Source organism: Macaca thibetana, chromosome 11 (genome assembly GCF_024542745.1).
Source record: "Macaca thibetana thibetana isolate TM-01 chromosome 11, ASM2454274v1, whole genome shotgun sequence".
In the NCBI taxonomy this organism is placed as follows: Eukaryota; Metazoa; Chordata; class Mammalia; order Primates; family Cercopithecidae; genus Macaca; species Macaca thibetana.
Genome location: NC_065588.1, coordinates 65,661,929 through 65,683,624, shown reverse-complemented (window position 1 = coordinate 65,683,624; position 21,696 = coordinate 65,661,929). Strand labels below are relative to the sequence as shown.

General features: G+C 38.3%; 1 protein-coding gene across 3 annotated transcripts in view; it reads right to left on the bottom strand.

The window, feature by feature from the left end:
• Positions 1-21,696, bottom strand: part of FRS2 (fibroblast growth factor receptor substrate 2) — a 109,129-nt gene that overhangs the window by 49,619 nt on the left and 37,814 nt on the right. The window lies entirely within an intron of this gene.

Genomic DNA, 21,696 nt, shown 5'->3' with positions numbered 1-21,696 from the left:
CCTATAACTAGAATGTAAACCACAGAAGGGGTTTTTCTTGGTTTTATTTACTGTTTTTTTTTTTCTTTTGAGACAGTCTCACTCTGTTGCTCAAGCTGGAGTGCAGTGACGAGATCGCAGCTCACTGCAACCTCCGCCTCCCAGGTTCAAGCAATCCAACCGCCTGCCTAGCAGTTGGGACTACAGGCACGCTCCACCACGTCTGGCTAATTTTTGTATTTTTAGTAGAGACAGGGATTCACCACGTTGGCCAGGCTGGTCTTGAACTCCTGACCTCAGGTGATCCGCCTGCCTCTGCCTCCCAAAGTGCTGGAATTACAGGCGTGAGCTGCCACACCCAGCCTACTGGTATTTTTCAAGCACCTAAAACAATGAATTCCATGCTTTAAGCATTCATAAGGATTTACTGAAATGATTAATAAACTGATGAATTTTTAAACTTAAATTGATGAAATATTTAACCTTCCAGTACTATTTATTTATTTATTTATTTATTTATGTTTGAGACAGGGTCTCGCTCTGTTGCCTAGGCTGGAGTGTGATGACGCAATCTTGGCTCACTGCAACCTCTGCCTCCTGGGTTCAAGCAATTCTCCTGTCTTAGCCTCCCGAGTAGATGGGATTACAGGCACATGCCACCATGTCTGGCTAACTTTTGTATTTTTAGTAGAGACGAGGTTTCACCTTGTTGACCAGGCTGGTCTCGAACTTCTGGCTTCAAGTGATCTACCTGCCTCTGCTTCCCTAAGTGCTGGGATTACAGGCATGAGCCACCATGCCCAGCTTACCTTCTAGTATTTTAAAATGTCACTACCCATGTAGTGTTCATCCTAGGAGCTCCAGTTTCAAAAGATATTCATATTATTACCACTTCCACTCTTAGTACCATGGTCCAAGTCACAGTATTTTGCATAAACATTAGTATAATAGTTCCCTGTCTGATCTCCCAGCCTCTCTCTTGCTCACCTCAACAAGTCAGTGAGATTAGCCATTTTCAAAAGAAAGTCAGATCATGTCATTCTTCTAATCAAATCCTCCAATTGAGTCCAGCTCAGTAGTCTGAAAGTCAAAGTCCTTACAAAGGCCCATAAAGACCATGATCTGCTATCCCCCACCCCATCTCTCTGACCTCATCTACCACTCTCTCCCTTATTCACCCCATTCAAGCCATACCAGCCTCTTTCCTTTCCTTAAACTTATCAAGCATCTTCTCACTTCAGGGTCTCAGGACTTTTTTTCCCTCTGCCAGTAACAACAAATCAATCTCTCTCTCTCTCTCTCTCTCTCTCTCTCTCTGTCTCACTTATTTCTCCTCTTCCTTTAGGACTTTGTTTTTATAAGTCATCTCATCAAAGAAATCTACCCCAGTGTCCCGGGCAAGCCCAAAATAGCTGTCTTAGTTTTCCTTATCTGGCAAAGAATTTGCAAGGAATGGTAAATTATAAATTTGGGAGATGGTAATCTTCAAACATAACATAATCAATTTTTAGATCTTTCTTTGTGTCTAAACATCTGTAGAGCTACACTGTTCCTTTTAAAAGATTCTTACGTTCCTGACTTCAAAGAAATAATGAAGATGTATCTATCACAGCGTGTTTTTTTTAAACGGTTGTTTTGTTTTTAAATCATCTGTACCATAACTCTAGAATAGAGTGGTAGAAGATCTGAATTAAGAGTCCCATTAAAAAACAGAAACCAGCAAAATAAATGGCATTTCCTTTTCTTCCACTTCGTTAGGGATTTCTGTTTGGGATTACATTGTAAGGTTCCAAGTAATCTCAGGAAGTTTAACTGCTTCAAATTTGTCTGTTACCTTTAGGTATCAAGACCACCAGGAAGGAATCAAAAGAACTCACTAACTCTTAACATGACTAAACTAGCTATGACATGGTAGGATGTTTAAACTTAATTATTTTTTCTTTAAATAAACAAACTCCCCCTAGACTAAGCCCTCCTCTGCCTTTTAAATATTCTATGGCTGGCAAATTTCAGGGTCTTAAGAGAGATAGCCAGGGGACAGAGAAAACAGCAAGTCTGACTCAGTGATCACATTTAACAGTCCCTGAAAACCAAAACAAAGATACAGTTCTGGCAAGAGTTCTCTAGAATTGCTGCAAAACTGACTTATCCACATACCTTTCATCTGAACAATCTATTTTCACTTACTTTAAGGTACATAAAGCATTTGTTATGTGCCTATCAGACCTTAGGTATAAAAATAAACCAAGACACTTTGGGAGGCCGAGGCGAGCGGATCACAAGGTCAGGAGATCGAGACCATCCTGGCTAACACAGTGAAACCCCGTCTCTACTAAAAATACAAAAAATTAGCCAGGCGTGATGGCAGGCGCCTGTAGTCCCAGCTACTTGGGAGGCTGAGGCAGGAGAATGGCGTGAACCCGGGAGGTGGAGCTTGCAGTGAGCCGAGATCGCGCCACTGCACTCCAGCCTGGGCAACAGAGCGAGACTCTGTCTCAGAAAAACAAAACAAAACAAAACAAAAATAAACCAAGAGTACAATGAAAACAATTAGCAGGGGTTCCAACAGTTGGATGATGAAATTTAATGTTCAAATCTGCTTTGTTTGGAAAGCTGGAGAGAACCCTTGAATATTTTTGTACCGAAATGCTCCCACTCATTTAGAAATCAGACTTTTAGCAAGTTCAACCACTTGAAAGAAGGCTAGTAATATTAAAAACTTTTACTGAGCAACTTCTATATGCCATATATACATTAGTGAATTCTCAGAATTTCCCAATCAAAAAAGTTAAAGCACACGGTGGTTACCTAACTTGTCTAAATCAGAGATAGCCTCAGGATTCCAAATCCCAGTTTGTCTTGTTCACTATTATAATCTGTAGTAACCTGGAATACAGTTATTAATGACACATCCCTTATTTGTGCCATAGGAAAAACAGGTAAATCCAGGCTATTTATATAAAAAATTTGCTCAAAGCCAGGCATGGTGACTTGCAACAAGAATCTCAGTTACTTGGGAGGCTGAGGCAGGAGGATTCTTTGAGCCCAAGAGTTAGAGTCCAGCTTGGACGATGTACCTAGACCTTGTCTCTTCAAAAACAGAAAAAAAAAATCATTTAAAAAAAAAACTTTGCTCCATTCTTGCTTCAGACAGGAGGACAAATGAAGAAAGATTCACTGCTATACATTAAGAGTAAACCTGTGGCATTAAGGAATTCTTCAGGGCATTAAGGGGTGAATCCAAAGAATGTGCCACGCTTAGGTCAAAAGAACTGAGTAAAAATAAGCTGGCCAGAGCACAGCACAATAATTGGTTTTCAAATCACTTTTAAATGACTGATTGTTATTCCATACACTTAGAAAAGTCAGGGAAAAAAATGTCAGGGTTCGACAGGGTGGCCACACAGGTGTTCATCAAAAGTTTCTGCACTGGCCGGACGCGGTGGCTCACGCCTGTAATCCCAACACTTTGGGAGGCCGAGGCAGGCGGATCACGAGGTCAGGAGATCGAGACCATCCTGGATAACATGGTGAAACCCTATCTCTACTAAAAATACCAAAAATTAGCCGGGCGTGGTGGCACGCGCCTGTAGCCCCAACTACTCAGAAGGCTGAGGCAGGAGAGTGGCTTGAACCTGGGAGGCAGAGGTTGCAGTGAGCCGAGACGCCACTGCACTCCAGCCTGGGCGACGGAGACTCCGTCTCAAAAAAAAAAAGTTTCTACACTTTTCTGAGTATCTGAAATATTTTTCTCTCTCATCTATCTACATACACACACGTATCTGTTAAATTATCTTTAAAGTAATTTTTAGAATTTATAATAAAATTATTAGTTTTATTAATTTTCCTAATTTTCTTTTTCTGAAAAATCCTCTCATGTGGAACACATTCTTGACATTATCAGATAACACTAATTGGCTTTAGTTCTTCATACTCAATAGAATCTGATTTTATAAGTGTCATTAATGAGAAAATATTGCATAGGAATATTTTCTTTCTGAATCGTAAGCGTAATTGGTTGTTATTAGATTGAACTACTGCCTATCACACAGCGGAAGCAATATATCCACTGTATTTAAAAATGAAAATCAAGGTAATTTCTTATCAGGACACATTACCCAGGAAATGTAGCCTTATTATACTAATGTCCTAAGTTATTTGGAAAAAGTGAAAATTACTTAGAACTATCTCCATGATTAAAAAACACGCCATTTAAACATCAATGCAACTTACTGATTTACACAGAGAAACAGATTGATCAATTTAAAGTTTCCCAAAGGATGGGCCAGGCGCCAGGGCTCACACCAGTAATCCCAGCACTTTGGGAGGCTAAGGTCAGCAGATCACCTGAGGTCAGGAGTTGGAGACCAGCTGACAAACATGGTGAAACCCCATCTCTACTAAAACTACAAAATTAGCCAGGTGTGGTGGTGCATGCCTGTAATCCTAGCTACTTGGGAGGCTGAGGCAGGAGAATCGCTTGAACCCAGGGGGTGGAAGTTGCAGTGAGTCGGGATTACACCACTGCACTCCAGCCTGAGCAACAAGAGCAAAACTCCATCTCAAAAAATAAAATTAAAATCAAAATAAATAAAGTTTCCCAAAGGACTAAATACATATGCTAGTCTTCTAAATCTTTGTGATCTGGGGATTATCAGCAAAAAACAACATTCTTTTAAAAAAACACATACCACTTAGTTGAGTTTATGGTGTTAAAAAAAAAATCTCCCTCACAGTCTCCACTGCACTGATGGTTAATAAAGATGAAGGAGAGGAAAGAGATGACATGCGTTCTCAAGATACCACTTATAAACAATACAACTTTATTTTTTTAAGCCTTAGGATTTTAGTGTTCCTTTCTCAGTAACAAAGACTTTGTGTGCAGACCTAGAATTAGGAACATATAAAGATAATGGGATGGTCTGTATGGTTTTGAAATCAATGTTGGGGGTTATCACCTGTGGCATTTGCTTGTTTTGTTTTGTATTTTAAGGAAATGCAGATCACAGAGCATACAAATATGTATTGTTTCTTGAAACTTTATCATATACACACAGTCTCTCTATAGTCAGTGTTTGTCTCATCTTTATCTCCTTTCCTTCCTTCCTCTTGAATACTCACACACAGTATGAATAATGCATATTTAAATACTTGTGGCTTGTATAAAAACATGCTACACACATTCTAGGCCATGACACAAAATGCATTTTTTTTAAGTAAAAAACAATATGACATCTTAACATTGTGATTCGATTTAGAGCATCAAGGTAAAAACTTCCAGCGTGGAGGACTCTCCAAGATGGCTGACTACAGCCCTCCTCTAGCCATGATGCCGCCCGGCTGCTGCAAATGCCTGCATGGAGGCTGGCACCCTGGCACTGGCTAGTACCCTGCCACAGCCCACGTGTCCACACTGCCATTGCTGTTGGCACGTGCAAACGAGTACAAGGACCAAGCCTGCTGCCACCACCCTATGAAGTGCTTTGGCTGGCACTTGCCCATTGGAGTGTGGTGACCAGCATTACTGGAGCACTGGAATTTAATATCCGGCCAAACCAAGCTTCATAAATGAAGGAGAAATAAGATCCTTTTCAGACAAACAAATGCTGAAGGAATTTGTTACCACCAGACCTGCTTTACAAGAGCTGCTGAAAGAAGTACTAAATATGGAAAGGCAAGACCCTTACCAGTCACTACAAAAACAAGCTGAAGTACATAGACCAGTGACACTACAGAGCAACCACACAAACAAGTCAGCATAACAAGTTAACATCATGATGACAGGATCAAACTCACACTATCAATACTAACCTGCAATGTTAATAGGCTAACCACCCCAATTAAAAGGCTCAGAGTGACAAACTGGATAAAGCAGCAAGACTCAGTGGTATGCTGTCCTCAAGAGACCCATCTCACATGCAGTGACACCCATGGACTCAAAATAAAGGAGTGGAGAAAAATCTACCAGGGAAATGGACAGAAAAAGCAGGGGTTGCAATCCTAATTTCAGACAAAACAAACCTTAAACCAACAAAGATCAAAAAAGACAAGGGCATTACATAATGGTAAAAGGTTCAATTCAACAAGAATACGTAACTATCCTAAATACATATACACCCAAAACAGGAGCACCCAGATTCATAAAGCAAGTTCTTAAGAGATCTTCAAAAAGACTTGGACTCCCATGCAATAATAAGTGTGAGGCTTTAACACTCCACTGACAGTATCAGACAGATCTTTGAGGAGGAATATTAACAAAGATATTCAGGACCTGAACTCAATACCGGAACAAATGAACCTGATACGCATCTACAGAACTCTCCACCCCAAAACAACAGAATATACATTCTTCTTATCGCCACACGGCACATACTCTAAAATCAACTACACAATTGAACATAAACAATCCTCAGCAAATGTGGAAGAACCAAAATCATACCAACCCCCTTTTTGCACCACAGCATAATAAAAATAGAACTCAAGATGAAGAAAATTGCTCAAAACCTTCATTACATGGAAATTAACCCACTCCTTAATAACTTTGGGGTATACAATGAAAATTAAAGCAGGAGTCAAGAAATTATTTGAAACTAATGAGGACAAAGATACAGCCAGAATTTCAGACATAGCTAAGGCGGCATGAAGAGGGAAATTTATAGCACAAAAGGCTCACATAAAAAAGTCAGAAAGACCTTACACAACCTAAAATTACAACAAAAAGAACTAGAGAAGCAAGAGCAAACCAACTCCAAAGCTAGCAGAAGAAATAACCAAAATCAGAGCTCAACCAAAATAGACTGAGACACAAGAAACCATTCAAAAAAAAGATCAACAAACCCAGGAGTTGGCTTTTTGAAAAAAATTAATAGACTGCTAGCTAGACTAATAAAAGAAGAGAGAAGATACAAATAAACACAATGAGAAATGACAAAGACAATGTTATCACTGACCCCACGGATATACAAGTAACCATCAGAGACTACTATGAACACCTCCATGCACACAAACTAGAAAATCTAGAAGAAATGAGTAAGAGAAGAGCTGGTACCATCTGTACTGAAACTATTCCAAAAAAACTGAGGAGGAGGGACTCCTCCTTAACACATTCTATGAGGTGAGCATCATCCTGCTACTAAAACCTGGCAGACACACACACACACAAAAGAAAACTTCAGGCCAATATCCTTGATAAACATAGATGCAAAAATCCTCAACAAAATACTAGCAAGCCAAATCCAGCAGCACACCAAAAAGTGAATCCACTACAGTCAAGTAGGCTTTATCCCTGGGATGCAAGTTTGGTTCAACACACATAAATTAATAAATGTGATTCATCACGTAAACAGAACTAAAGACAAAAACCACATGATCAATTCAACAGATGCAGAAAAGGCTCTCAATAAAATTCAACACCCTTCACGTTAAAAACTCTCAACAAACTAGGTACTGAAGGAACATACCTCAAAATAGTAAGAGCGATCTATGACAAACCCACAGCCAACATCATACTGAATGGGCAAAAGCTGGAAGCATTCCCCTTAAAAACCAGCACAAAACAAAGATGCCCTCTGTCACCACTTCTATTCAACACAGTATTGGAAGTCCTGGCCAGAGCAATTGGGCAAGAGAAAGAAATAAAGAGCATTCAAATAGGAGGTGAGGAAGTCAAACTATCCTTGTTTGTAGACAACATGACTCTATATCTAGAAAAGTCTACAGTCTCAGCCCAAAAGCTCCTAGATCTGATAAACAACTTCAGCAGTTTCAGGATACAAAATAGCTGTACTAAAATTACTAGCATTCCTATACACCAACAACAGCCATGCTAAGAGCCAAATCAGGAACACAATCCTATTCACAATTGCCACCAAAAAAAAAAAGAAAAAAGAAAAAAAAAACCTAGGAATACAGCTAACCAGGAGGGTAAAAGAGCTCTACAACAAGAATTACAAAATACTGCTCAAAGAAATCAGAGATGACACAAACAAATGGGAAAACATTCCATGCTCATGGATAGGAGGAATCAATATCGTTAAAATGGCCACACTGCCCAAAGCAATTTATAAACTACCAATGATATTCTTTACGGAACTAGAAAAAATATTTTTTAATTCATACGGAACCACCACCACAAAAAAAGCCCAAATATCCAATGTGTCCTAAGAAAAAAGAACAAAACAGGAGCCATCATGCTACCTGACTTTAAATTACACCATAGGGCTACAGTAACCCAAACAGCATGGTACTGGTACAAAAACAGGCATACATGTATGACAACTGGAACAGAAGAGAAAGCAAAAAAATATGGCCGCACAACTGCAACCATCTGCTCTTCAACAAACTTGACAAAAACAAACAATAGGAAAAGGACTCCCTAATCAACAAATGGTGCTGGGATAACTGGATAGCCATACGCAGAAGACTGAAACTGGATCCCTTTCCAACACCATCTACAAAAACCAACTCAAGAGGGATTACAGACTTAAATGTAAAACCCCAAACTATAAAAACCCCAGAAGGCAACCTAGGTAATACCATTGTGGACATAGGAACTGGCAAAGATTTCATGATGAAGATGCCAAAAGCAATTGCAACAAAAGTAAAAATTGACATACGGGATCTAATTACATTAAAGGGCTTCTGCCCAGCAAACAAACAAACAAACAAAAACGAAACACCTAACAATAGAGGAAAAGAGACAACCTACAGAATGAGAGAAAATATTTGCAAACTATGCGTCTGACAAAGCTGTGATATCCAGCATCTATAAGGAACTTAAACAAATTTTCAAGAGAAAAACAACCCCATTAAAAAGTGGGCAAAGCACACGAACACGTTTCAAAAGAAGAAATAAATGTGGCCAACAAGCATATGAAAAAAAGCTCAGTATCACTCATCACTAGAAAAATGCAAATCAAAACCACAATGAGATAGATACCATCTCACACCAGTCAGAATGACTACTATTAAGAAGTCAAGAAATAACGTGCTGGCAAGGTTACAGAAAAAAGGGAATGCTTCTATACAGTTGGTGGGAGTGTAAATTAGTTCAACCATTGTGGAAAGCAGTGTGGTGATTCCTCAAAGAGCTAAAAACAGAACTACCATTCACTCCAGCAATCCCATTACCGGGTATACACCCAAAGGAACATAAATCGTTCTGTCATAAAGACATATGCACATATATGATCACTGCAACACTATTCACAATAGCAAAGACATAGAATCAACCCAAATGCCCTTTAATAGTAGACTGGATAATGAAAATGTGGTACATATACAACATGGAATACTAAGCTGTCATAACAAAGATCAAGATCACGTCCTTTGCAGCAACAAAAGGTGGAGCTGGAGGTCATTATCCTAAGCAAACTAACACAGGAACAGAAAAGCAAATACCCATGTTCTCGCTTATAAGTGAGAGCTAAATGGTGAGTACACATGGACACAAAGAGGGAAACAACAGACACTGTGGCCTCCCAGAGGGTGGAGGGTGGGAGGAGGGAGAGGAGCAGAAAAAAATAACTATTGGGTACTAGGTTTAGTACTTGCATGATGAAATCATCTGTACAACAAACCCCGTGACACAAGTTTACCAATATAACAAACTTGCACATGTATCCCTGAACTAAGTTAAAAAAAAATGGCCGGGCGCAGTGGCTCAAGCCTGTAATCCCAGCACTTTGGGAGGCCGAGACGGGCGGATCATGAGGTCAGGAGATTGAGACCATCCTGGCTAACACAGTGAAACCCCGTCTCTACTAAAAAATACAAAAACTTAGCCGGGCGAGGTGGCGGGCGCCTGTAGTCCTAGCTACTCGAGAGGCTGAGGCAGGAGAATGGCGTAAACCTGGGAGGTGGAGCTTGCAGTGAGCTGAGATCGGCCACTGCACTCCAGCCTGGGCAGCAGAGCGAGACCCTGTCTCAAAAAAAAAAAAAAAGTTAAAAAAAATAAAACTTTCAGAGTGAGTTTTCTTCTATGTCTTCAACATTATGCATAAGAGATGCATACAAATGTAAACGTCATCAGAGTCTGTGACTTTATTATTTTTCATGAATTTTAATGTAATACACAAAATATTTACTATGAAGAGCAGCTTGGTATTAAAGCAGGTTTGCCTTTTATACGATCCCAGGGAACTGACTTACGTGAACCCCAAAAGACCTCAGTATTTGACAGCCTCTTCTTGAAGATGGTATCTTCATATCTGTGGGTCCCAGAGCCTGTCACCCCGTCCATTAACTTCCTCAGAAGTGGATGCAATTTGTACAAAACACACCTTGGCCCCTTTATTTTCTAGGCAATAGTCCATAACTTCAAAAACAGAAGTCAATAAAAAACAGTTACAACTGTTTTTTTTTTTTTTTTTTGAGACGGAGTTTTGTTCTTGTTGCCAAGGCTAGAGTGCAATGGCACGATCTGCCTCCTGGGTTCAAGAGATTCTCCTACCTCAGCCTCCCAAGTAGCTGGGATTACAGGCAAGCACCACCACACCTGGCTACTTTGGTATTTTTAGTAGAGACATGGTTTCTCCATGTTGGTCAGGCTGGTCTCGAGCTCCAGACCTCAGGTGATCTGCCCGCCTCAGCCTCCCAAAGTGCTGGGATTACAGGCATGAGACACCACGCTTGGCCTACAATTTTTTTTTTTTTTTTTAAAGACAGGGTTTTACTTTGTCAACTAGGCTGGAGTGCAGTGACACCATCTCTGCTCACTACAGCCTCGACTTCCTGGGTTCAAGCGATCCTCTTGCCTCAGCCCTCAAAGTTGCTGGGACTACAGGCATGCGCAACCACACCTAGCTAATTATATTTTTTCTATGTTTTCATAGAGATAGGGTTTCACCATGTTGCCCAGGCTGGTGTCAAACTCCTGAGCTCAAGCAATCTGCCCATCTCAGCCTCCCAAAGTGCTAGGATTATAGGCGTGAGCCCCCTGGCCAAAAATAGTTACAATTAAAAAAAAAAATCTGCATTTATCTGCCAGAAGAAAAACACTATCTTCATTTGTCAGTAGTTTTGGTAGGTTCTAAATATTTTTCAGCTGTGTACAGGATATAGAGATAATTTTTCCCACAACTAAACTCTAAGGTATTTTCTCATAAGTGGGAATTGTACAAAGGACAATGAAAGAAGGAATGACTAATGTCTTCAACCAGTTTCCAACAAATTGAGAAGTAGAATTCATGTCTCATGAAGAGGTCTTCAATAAATCCATACCTCAAAGCACTCAAGACAAGCCATACCTGTTTTCTTTCAACTACTGCTATGAAATAGTGTTTCTCATGAAATCCACAAAACTTTTAGTTAAGATAAGCCAAATGAATTCAGTGATCCTCCCTAACTTGTGCCTCCTTCCTTATACATAAAAAAGTGCTTAATATTTTGTATATAAATGCAATATAGGAAGAAAATGCTAAGAAGAAGGGCAAAAAAGACAAGCCCTATAAATTTGCCATATTACAGCATATTTTTAGAGTGGGGGGAAATACCTGTGAAATCATTTTATATTTTACAGGTAAAGAAAATGAAGCACCTTATAAGCAAGGAAAGAAGTTCGTAACATAAATGTTTTTTCCCCCAGAATTACACATTCCAACAAATCTACAGGACATTTTAGCTTAATACATGTCTAACATACATGTATTATATATTAATCAGAACCGACAGCAATGCTGAAGAGTTTAAATAAAAGCATGAATTCTGAGTTAAAGGAAATTACAAATGGCCTATGTGCCCTTTAGGAATGGCAGAATTCCAATAAGAAATCTGTTTCCTTGGTGTGGCTCTTTAGGACAGTCTAGGCTCAGTGGATCACTACTCTGGCCTCACACACCATTTCTTATCTAGATTATTAGATTCACCACTGGCAAATGCCCCTAAAGATTAAAAAAAAAAAAAAAAAAGTACAGGTTGAGTATCCCTTATCCAAAATGCTTGAAACCAGAAGTGTTTTGAATTTCAGATTTTTTTCAGATTTTGGAATATCTGCATATACATAATGAGATATCTCGGGAATGAGATCCAAGTTTAAACATGAAATTCATTTACATTTCATATATACCTTATACATATAACCTGAAGGTAATTTTATGCAACATTTTAAATAACTTTGCGCATGAAACAAAGTTTGTATACACTGAACCATCAGAAAGCAAAGGTGTTGCTATCTCAGCCACCCATGTGGACAATCTGTGGTTGTTTAGCACTATCATCATTCTGCACACAGAAAAGGTAACTACAGCTGTGAGGGCTGGGAGAGTCTTTTTTCCTTTGTGGAGGATGAATAAGCTGTGTGTTGTGTGCCTGTGTTTTCACTGGAGCCCATGACATGAGGTCAGATGTGAAATTTTACTGTAGCATCATGTTGGTGCACAAAAAGCTTTGAATTTTGGAGCATTTCAAATTTTAAATTTTTGGATTAGGGATGCTAAGCCTATATATGCCAACACTCTGTTTTCAAAAATGGACTACCACTCATTTGAAAACTGATTCACTAAAAAGTTTCTATAAGAAGCATAAATCTTAAAGTGGCAGAATAGAAGAATATATAACATCAATTTCTTTTATGAAAAAATCCATTTTATACAGCTAGTACTGGATTAAAACAAAACAAATTATAAAGAAATAACAGTTCTCACATTAAAAGTTATATGCTAGGAAAGATCAGATGGAGATAAGGACAAAAAGTATAGTATACTCAATGTTGACAATTTAATATTTAAATAGAACACAAATCACTTTTAATTTCATGGATTTTAACCTTACATCAAGCACATCTCCAGCCCACATTCAGACTGTCTACAAAAGCATGTGTGTGGAAGGGCATTTAATCTACCCACTTTTACAAAAATACAGCTGCCCATTTAGTCCTAAAGGCACAAGTGAATAAAATAACATTATTATGAAGTACTGCTTTGGAAGTATAGAAAAATCTGTAGGACAGACTTGTGCTACAGTAATAATTAACAAGAGATGTGGTTTACGAATAAATACTCCAGTTTAATTGACATCATAGAAACTATGGGAGTTTGTCTTTATGATTTCCTCTTGCCCAAACCAAGTTGGATATTTCCCGGGTTAAATAACAGTTCTTGTTTATTTCTCCTAGATATCACACCTTTTGTGTGTGTGTGGGGGGGGGGGGGGGGGGGGGGGGTCAAACTAGAAATACATAAACCAATATAAAATGTAAACTGGTAGAGAGGCTTAAGATTTACTGTTTACTCTAGGGAAAGCACAGATTCAAACTTTTTTTTTAAAAAAAGACAGACCTCAATCACTTTCCTGATATAGAAACGGAAAAAGCTGTTTTTCAACCTACCATTAGAGTGAACAAAAGATTTAAAATGTTGCTTTCAGGGTAATGTGTGTGCATTCCCTCTCTTCCATATGTATTTGTCTTTGTTTCTCCCTCTCCATGGGGTGTGTGTGGGTGTGTGTATGTGTGTGAGAGACAGACAGAGAGAGCAAGGGATGTTTCTCCCTTCCTCCCTCAGTCTCAGTCACTCTATATTCCCTCTCCTTTCGTATCAGCCTGTCTCTCACACTCAGTAACTCATTTCTAAGCACTGATATTCAGAAACAAAGCATTTTATCAGATTGTAGTCTGAGGCAAAGTGAATTACAAAAATAGTCACAAAGTGAGAAAAAGAATCAGAAATTATTTAATCATCAGTTGAAAATAGAAAAAATCAAAGCCACAAACTTTCAGCTTTCCTTAAACTACCTAAACACATAAACGTCATACACGAAATCTTAATAAACATAGTAGGTTCAATCTAATAGATTTATTTACAGAATGTTGAGCTAAATACATCAGGACAGAAAAAACATTAAAAGTTAGTTTAATTAAGTAGTTAGCACTGGCTTTGGAGTCATAGCTCTGAATTTATATCCCAACACTGCTATAACTAACTGTACAATCTTGGGCAGGTTACTTGCTCTTGGTCTATCTCTTAATTTCTAAAATGAAAGTAGTAAGTTTGTTGTGAGGATGACACAGATAATTCTTGTTAAACATTTAGCATGGTGGCACATATTGAGGGCTTCACATTCTACCTGAAACATCAGGTGCAGTGAACAACTATTATTCTTTTTGTCTGCTTGAACTTCTCCTGCCATATGATTTCAGAAGGTAAAACACTAGTTCCACATTTTGGAGTTCTTGAGAACTCCACCCATCTTTGTTTTTGTTTTTGTTTTGAGATGGAGTCCCACTCTGTTGCCCAGGCTGGAGTGCAGTGGTACGATTTAGCTCACTGCAACCTCTGCCTCCTGGGTTCAAGCGATTCTCCTGCCTCAGCCTCCTAGGCAGCTGGGATTACAGCCACACGCCAACACGCTTGGCTAATTTTTGTATTTTTAGTAGAGATGGGGTTTCGCCATGTTGGCCAGGCTGGTCTAGAACCCCTGACCTCTGGTGATCCACCCACCTCAGCCTCCCAAAGTGCTGGGATTAAAGGCATGAGCCACTGCACCTGGCCATCCACCCATCTTATGATTGCAGAAGGTTAAACACTTTCCCACATCTCCCATACATCTAGGATATGTATTTTGTCAAACACACATGTGCATCCCAGAGTAGCAAACTAGTAGGCAGAAGCAGAGAGAAGGAGCTTGTTCTCACACTAATGGTGGAGCAGTTTCAGCAAGGTCAAGTCTAGGGCAGCGGTGGCAGCACTGAGAGTCATCCAGAGCCAGGTGCTGCTGGGACAAGCTGTGGTGTCCATCCGTCTGTCTCTACATGGTACTGGCATCCTCATGGGAATTGTGCAATGTGATTTGGGGCATTGTTTCTGGTTGCTTAGCCCCGAATCTTGTTCTCCAACCCTCACAACAATTTGATAAGCCAATGAGCTCTACTCAATTTCCTTTTAAAACATATTTGAGTTGGTTTTTACTAACCAAAAATTCTGATTGACATCACGCAGGGGCGAAATCTATTCTCACCTGCCTCACCCACACAGAAAAAAAGAAATTTTCCATCTCTTCAAAGGAACTCAAAAAGTATTGCTTGCTTTTAACCAATGGATTTATCCTGGGAAGTCCTGGAATTTTATTTTTATAAATTATGGATAATTATTTTCTTAATTTAAAAAGTAAGAAATCTCTAGGCAGTTTTAGATTTATTTCAAAGGAACACTGTCAAGGAGAAATGGTATCACAAGAAAACAACTCTATCCAAAGAGTAGCTTTCATTGAGGTAACAAATGATTCCACCATGCCTAAAACCAACCTATGTATTCCCACCAGCATTCTTCCCAGCAGGAGCTTTACATTTGAGGAGCCTCACCCCCAAGGGTCATTTTTAGGTCAAAAACTTTTTTATTATTATCAGAAAACCATATATATTCCTCTCTTGTTTTAAAAAATAACTCAGTAAAATGTCTAAATAGCAAAACTATTCACTTCTCTGTTAAAATAGTGCACAGTAAGTCAGTGCCTCATTGTCATAGGCTAATGCACTCTCCTCTTCCTCTGCCAGATTTACAGTTCAGTAATGCTTTTTCCAATGTTCAGAATGTTACAGCTCAAATCTGTTAATTTTATTACTCATCAGTATAAGTGTTGATACAAGGTTTGTAGCGAGGCTAAAGCTTGTGGACTAGTTTCCCTAGTCTCAGTAGCCAGTTACCATATGGGGTTGAAACTATGTTTTAATGAATAATAAAAAAAAAAAAATATATATATATATATATATGGATGGACATATATATATATATATATGGATGGACATATATATATATGAATAAAATCAAGCATAGCTTTTTTTTTAAAAAAAAAGTGATTGTTGACTGCCAACCTAAAAAAAAAAAAAAGTTTAAAAAAGCAAATCTTTTCAGATTAAAATTAAGGAAAAAAAAAAGAAGAATTTGGAAATGTATATTGTTGTTAATATACATCCAATGTATAAAAAAGTTAAAAAAAAAAAACAAACCCAAACTTTGCCAGAGATTTTGGGGGGCAGGGGGTAGAAGTCACAGAATTTCAAGGTTTATGCTCATGCATCAGAGCTACATTACAACTTACAAGTAAGTAGCTGAGGCCTTGAGAGTTGAGCAACTTACCCAAGGAACTTATCTTCTGATTCCTAGCTGAATGATGTCATTAAGACATCTGCATTTTGCCCTTCAAAGTAAAAGTAACTGAAATAAAGTTAACTGAATACCATATGGCTTGATTCCTGAACTTAAAATAACAAAAAAACACTAAATCCAAAACAAGTGATTTCAACTGTTTGTATTCTTTTTAACATAAAGTTCTGATTTATGATAATTCATACATACTCCAGACCTAAAAGTGCAGAAAAGGTCATCAAGGAAAGTAAAAACTTTCTACAGTGTCTATAAGTTCATTTCTAGGTAATGTCCGGGATGTGTTATAAAGTAAAATCATTTTTGCATATATATCAAGGGCTATTTCTTAACCATCAATTATAATATATAAGTTGTTATTTACTGCATGCCCTCAGGACATATACCTAAACACCATGAATTTAAGTGTATGCCACTTAACAAAAAAAATTTTTTTCTGGTCACAATCCACCCACCTTATAAAGATACCATAATCCCTTAGGAAAAAGTTCTTCTGTATTCGGTTCTTACACTAAATGTAGTGTGAGCTTTCTACTCAAGGGAAAAAAAGGAAAAAGTTCACACAAAATCTAGGTCTTCTTTCTTAAATGAGGCTTATGCAAGTAAGTCTTACAAACTAGCTATATTTGTGTTTTATGAGAAGCCTAGAAGAAGCAGAGCTAAAAAGGTCCTAAGGCTAGCTCTGAATAACCACCCTGTTATAAAGAGTAATTTATACTATGAAATAACAGTAACAGCCAAAATATTCCCCTCCCCCGCCAAAAAGAGGTAAGCTAACAGATTCCTATTAAAATAAGGTGCAAGAACACAAAGTACATGAAACCCAAAAGAGAACAGGGAGGGAGGGTGTGTATAAGGAGATAAAAGGTTTACAGCAAGGAAAGCAAACCTAAGACACATGTACTGCTATTTCTCTTCCTTCAAAGTTGGCAGACACAGGTAACAGGTGACAGCTAGGTGGAGTCTGGCAAAGGCTTCAGAAACCTGTTACAAAGCAATGGAAGCTGTCAGATCAAATAGAACACTGTCATCCCTGGCTGAGACTGACTGAACAAAAGCTGCAGAGAAAACTCATTAAGGAGATAAGGAGTATAGAGAAAAACAGTAACAATAACAGCAGCAAATACTTACTGAGATATTTTTTATTTTTAGGTTACATACATTGTTCATTTAATCCTCAAAACAAATATAACTAGTAACACTGTGCCCATTTTATAGATGGAAGGAAAGAAATAAGATTTACAGAATTTTCAACAACTAGCCAGTCATACATATAGTAAGAAATGGGGGCCCTAACAAGGATATGAGCAGTTTACCACTCTTGTAATGGATCATAGAATTCAACGACTGACCCAATCCTCTATTCATCCCCATGTAAATCCACCAGTTCTGTTTTTTTTAAAACAAAACTTTAGGCCGGGCGCGGTGGCTCAAGCCTGTAATCCCAGCACTTTGGGAGGCCGAGACGGGTGGATCACGAGGTCAGGAGATCGAGACCATCCTGGCTAACACGGTGAAACCCCGTCTCTACTAAAAAAAAAAATACAAAAAACTAGCCGGGCGAGGTGGCGGACGCCTGTAGTCCCAGCTACTCGGGAGGCTGAGGCAGGAGAATGGCGTGAACCCGGGAGGCGGAGCTTGCAGTGAGCTGAGATCCGGCCACTGCACTCCAGCCTGGGCGACAGAGCGAGACTCCATCTCAAAAAAAAAAAAAAAAAAAAAACTTTAAGTAATATCACGTTTCTAATTGAAACTGTGGGAAATAAAATGAATATACTAAAACTGATATATTTTTATTGCTTTTATAATTAACTTTGATGAACACTTTCTACCTAGACTTCTATACATGTTTATTCCATTTATAAAACATTATTAATGGAATTCTGGGTCAAAGAGTGCGCTTACATTTAGCCGGAACATTTGATTTTATTATTACTGAAATGATGAAGAGATGATGGTCCCTTTAGGAAAACAACTGTCTTATTCTCTCTTGTATCCAAAACATCTAGTACATGAGCAAATATTCATTGACTGCTTAATGAATGATGGAGGTTTCCCTTCCCTTAGCACACAGTCTCTGAGGTGAGAATTAAATACAGCAGGTTCCCAAATGAGAAGACAAATGATGCCAAATATCAAATTTATCGATGGGCTGCATAAAGCCCTCCTTAGGGAGAAAAAAGCACAAGTATTGGCACTGCCATTCAAAGTATCTCCAAATGTTTAAAAGAGTTGGATACCTTATATTTAAAGAATACAGTATTTTAGTAGGTATGTAACACTGAAAGATATTACTTCTCCCAGTTTATCATCTAAATGGCACACTATCCATGGAGATAATTTCAGAACATTTTCAAAGAGCTTCAAAGGGCTAAATATTATACATACTAGCTAGATTTTTCATTTTTCATTGATTTTTATTCACGGGTACTAATGTTACTATAGCAGGTATCCCATAAAGATGAAAAACATATTCACTATAAGACAACGTGCAGGGTATTGAGCTAGCACTTTAGATGTATTAATTTAATGTTCACCACATTCCATGCTAGGTATTATTATCTCTATTTCACAGGCAAAGAAACAGAAGATAAAGAAACTTGCTTGTTTCTTTGAACCAAGACATTCTGGCCACACCCCTAATCACTACACAGTATTGACTCCAAGTAACAAGCAAAAGCAAATACAGTTTCTGGCACAGCTTTCAGTGGACATTAGTGATAAAGGGTACAATGAGAATATGCTTGCCAGAAAATAGGGTGTTCCATCACTTTGGATGGACTACTTATCTATTTAGTAAATAATTATTTATTATCTATCATGGGCCAAGAACCATATCAGAATATGAGTGTTTTTCAAACCTTGAAAACAGTTTAGGGAAGAAAGAAGCAGATCTTGTAAAGTAGATCTCTAGCGTACAGAGACAGATGTAATGGAGATAGAATAAAATAGAATTATTCACAAGTGTCAAGACACAGAAGGAGTAATTAACTCTACCTAGGGCACTCAGAGAAGTTGCACAGAAAGGAAACAGTTCAATTGCAACTTGAGTAACAGACTTTTAAAGTCTCTAGCTATAAGTTTCTCTCTCAAAATTATTCTCCACAGATGGGTCAGGTTATCACCATGAAAAGTGCTACAACAGTAGAAGCACAGAATATGGCTTAGGACAGCTGGCACCACATAAGGTATGCTAGGGAGGGAGAGAAGGGGCTAGAGATTGCCACAGATCTGCACAATCAAACCCCTACTAACACAATAGAAGCCAGTGACAAAGAAGTCCATTTATCACGCTTAATTTTATAGCTAACATGGCTATTAAAACTGCCTTTGTTTGGCATACCTGTAAATTCCTAATAAATTCTTAATAAAAGAAACCTAAATTTGAAAACAATAACAAAGGAATGAGGGCCGGGATGGGAAGGGTGAATCTTTAGTAAAGCATGACTGACTGACTCTTCCTGAGACCTTGCTTTAAAAAGTTATAGGAGTTTTTAGAAGTATAAAGCCCATAAGGATGAAGAGAATTGGGAAAGACACAACAGCAAATGAGAGTCATCAACATTTTGGAAGCTAGAAAAGGAAAACAATAACCTATAAAGACCAAGAAAGTTGAAACCTAAACCTGACAGGGCGAAGCCATCAGGAAGCAAGCTGATAAAGACAGAAAGTAGAATAATGGTTGCCAAGAGCTAGGGAGGGGGAAATGGGGAGTTACTGCTTAATGGGTGCTGAGTCTCAGTTGGAGATGATGAAAAAGTTCTGGAGATGAATAGTGGTGATTATTGCACACTAATGTACTTAATACCAGGGAACTGTACACTTTAAAATGGTTGTAACAGTAAATATTGTTATTATATTTTACCATAATTTAACAAAAAAAGCAGCAGCAAGTTGACTCATGCTGGAAAGATTTAGGTATCATAGGGACAGGGAAGACAAAACACAGGATGGGGCTGGAAACCATATGACTGGCTGAAAATTCTTGTTAAGTGGCCTCCTCCTGAAAACCGATCTTCTCCCTATCCCTGGTAAGAGTCTGGAGATGCACCTCTGGAGAGGGTGAATGAGAGACCCCAATCTTAGGAACACAAGTCACAACTGAAGCAAGACAAAATGCCTTACTGAAAAAGAGGAGAATTATGTGAAATTCTGCTCAGAATGCAGAAGACTATCTCCCAGCAGAAAATGGAGATGACAGATTAATGTGTCCAACCATATTAAGAGCTGTTTCAGATTTGTTAAATAATTGTAAAAGAATTAATAGTAACAAGAAAACAATTTTTAAACTGGGATAATTATCGGGAAAACCGAAATATAATTACAGTGAATTTTGTGACTCAGTTGTGAAAAATATTTGCATAGTCTTAATAAACACTAAACTACCCCCAATATCTGATATCCTATAAAGAGAAGATGAGAAAAAGGGAAGTATGTACAAACGCTTGTGGGCACTAGAGAGATTAAGATAACTAATCGTCATCCTTCTTAGATGGAAGTCAGTAGCTACCACCTAAAATGAAAACCCAACAAAAAGCAGAATAACTGACTTAGAAAAATGAAGACAAATATCAGAACAAATAACTAAAAGAACTGAAACGGACTGCCTTGTAAAGATTGGTAATTGGAGGTGAAGAGAGATGGGGAACTGCTGTTTTCATAAGCCTTGTAATATAATTTGACTTTTTAAACCACACATGTACAAATATCACTTTAATTTTAAAATAAATACAAATTTAATTTAGAAAGGTAACCAGAAGATTTTGTTTAAAAGATCTAAAATTGTCTACAGAGTATACATTTTTTTCAACTATCATTATTAATTTCTGTTAACTCTTAGGACTTCCAGTAATAGTGAGGTCAATCATAATAAATGCCTTTCTTGTAGTACAATTCATTAACTGATATGTCATTCACTAGAGGAATACTTTGGGAATATAGCAATTCTAAAGCCTGTTTAAAACCACTCCTTAAATGCCGTATTTTCTTTCTTTCTCCCTAAGAATAGATATTTGGATATATTTTATAAAAGCTTACATTATTTGAACTCTTGGGTCAAATCCAAATTTTGACATTTTGAATGACTAGTATTTGTGAACACCAGTGATAGGAGAGTTGATTTAAGTCTGAATGTCAAATGATACAAATGGACAAACTGAAAGGCTACCTCACGGAAAAATACACACAGTAATAAATATGCAAAAGAAAACAGTAAACAATCTTATTATCTTATCTGCAAGAACTGCAGCAACTTTTTTTTTTGAGACAGGGTTTCACTCTTGTTGCCCAGGCTGAAGTGCAATGGCGCAATCTCGGCTCACCACAACCTCCGCCTCCCGAGTTCAAGCAATTCTCCTGCCTCAGTCACCTGAGTAGCTGGGATTACAGGTGTACCCCACCACACCTGGCTAATTTTGTACTTTTAGTAGAGACAGGGTTTCTCCATGTTCGTCAGGCTGGTCTTGAACTTGCGACCTCAGGTGAGGTCCACCCGCCTGGGCCTCCCAAAGTGCTGGGATTACAGGCCCGAGCCACCGCGCCCGGCTGCAACTTTTTAAGTCCCATTCTTGTGGGCACAAATTCATCAACTAAATATAATCTAATTAACATACTTCTACAC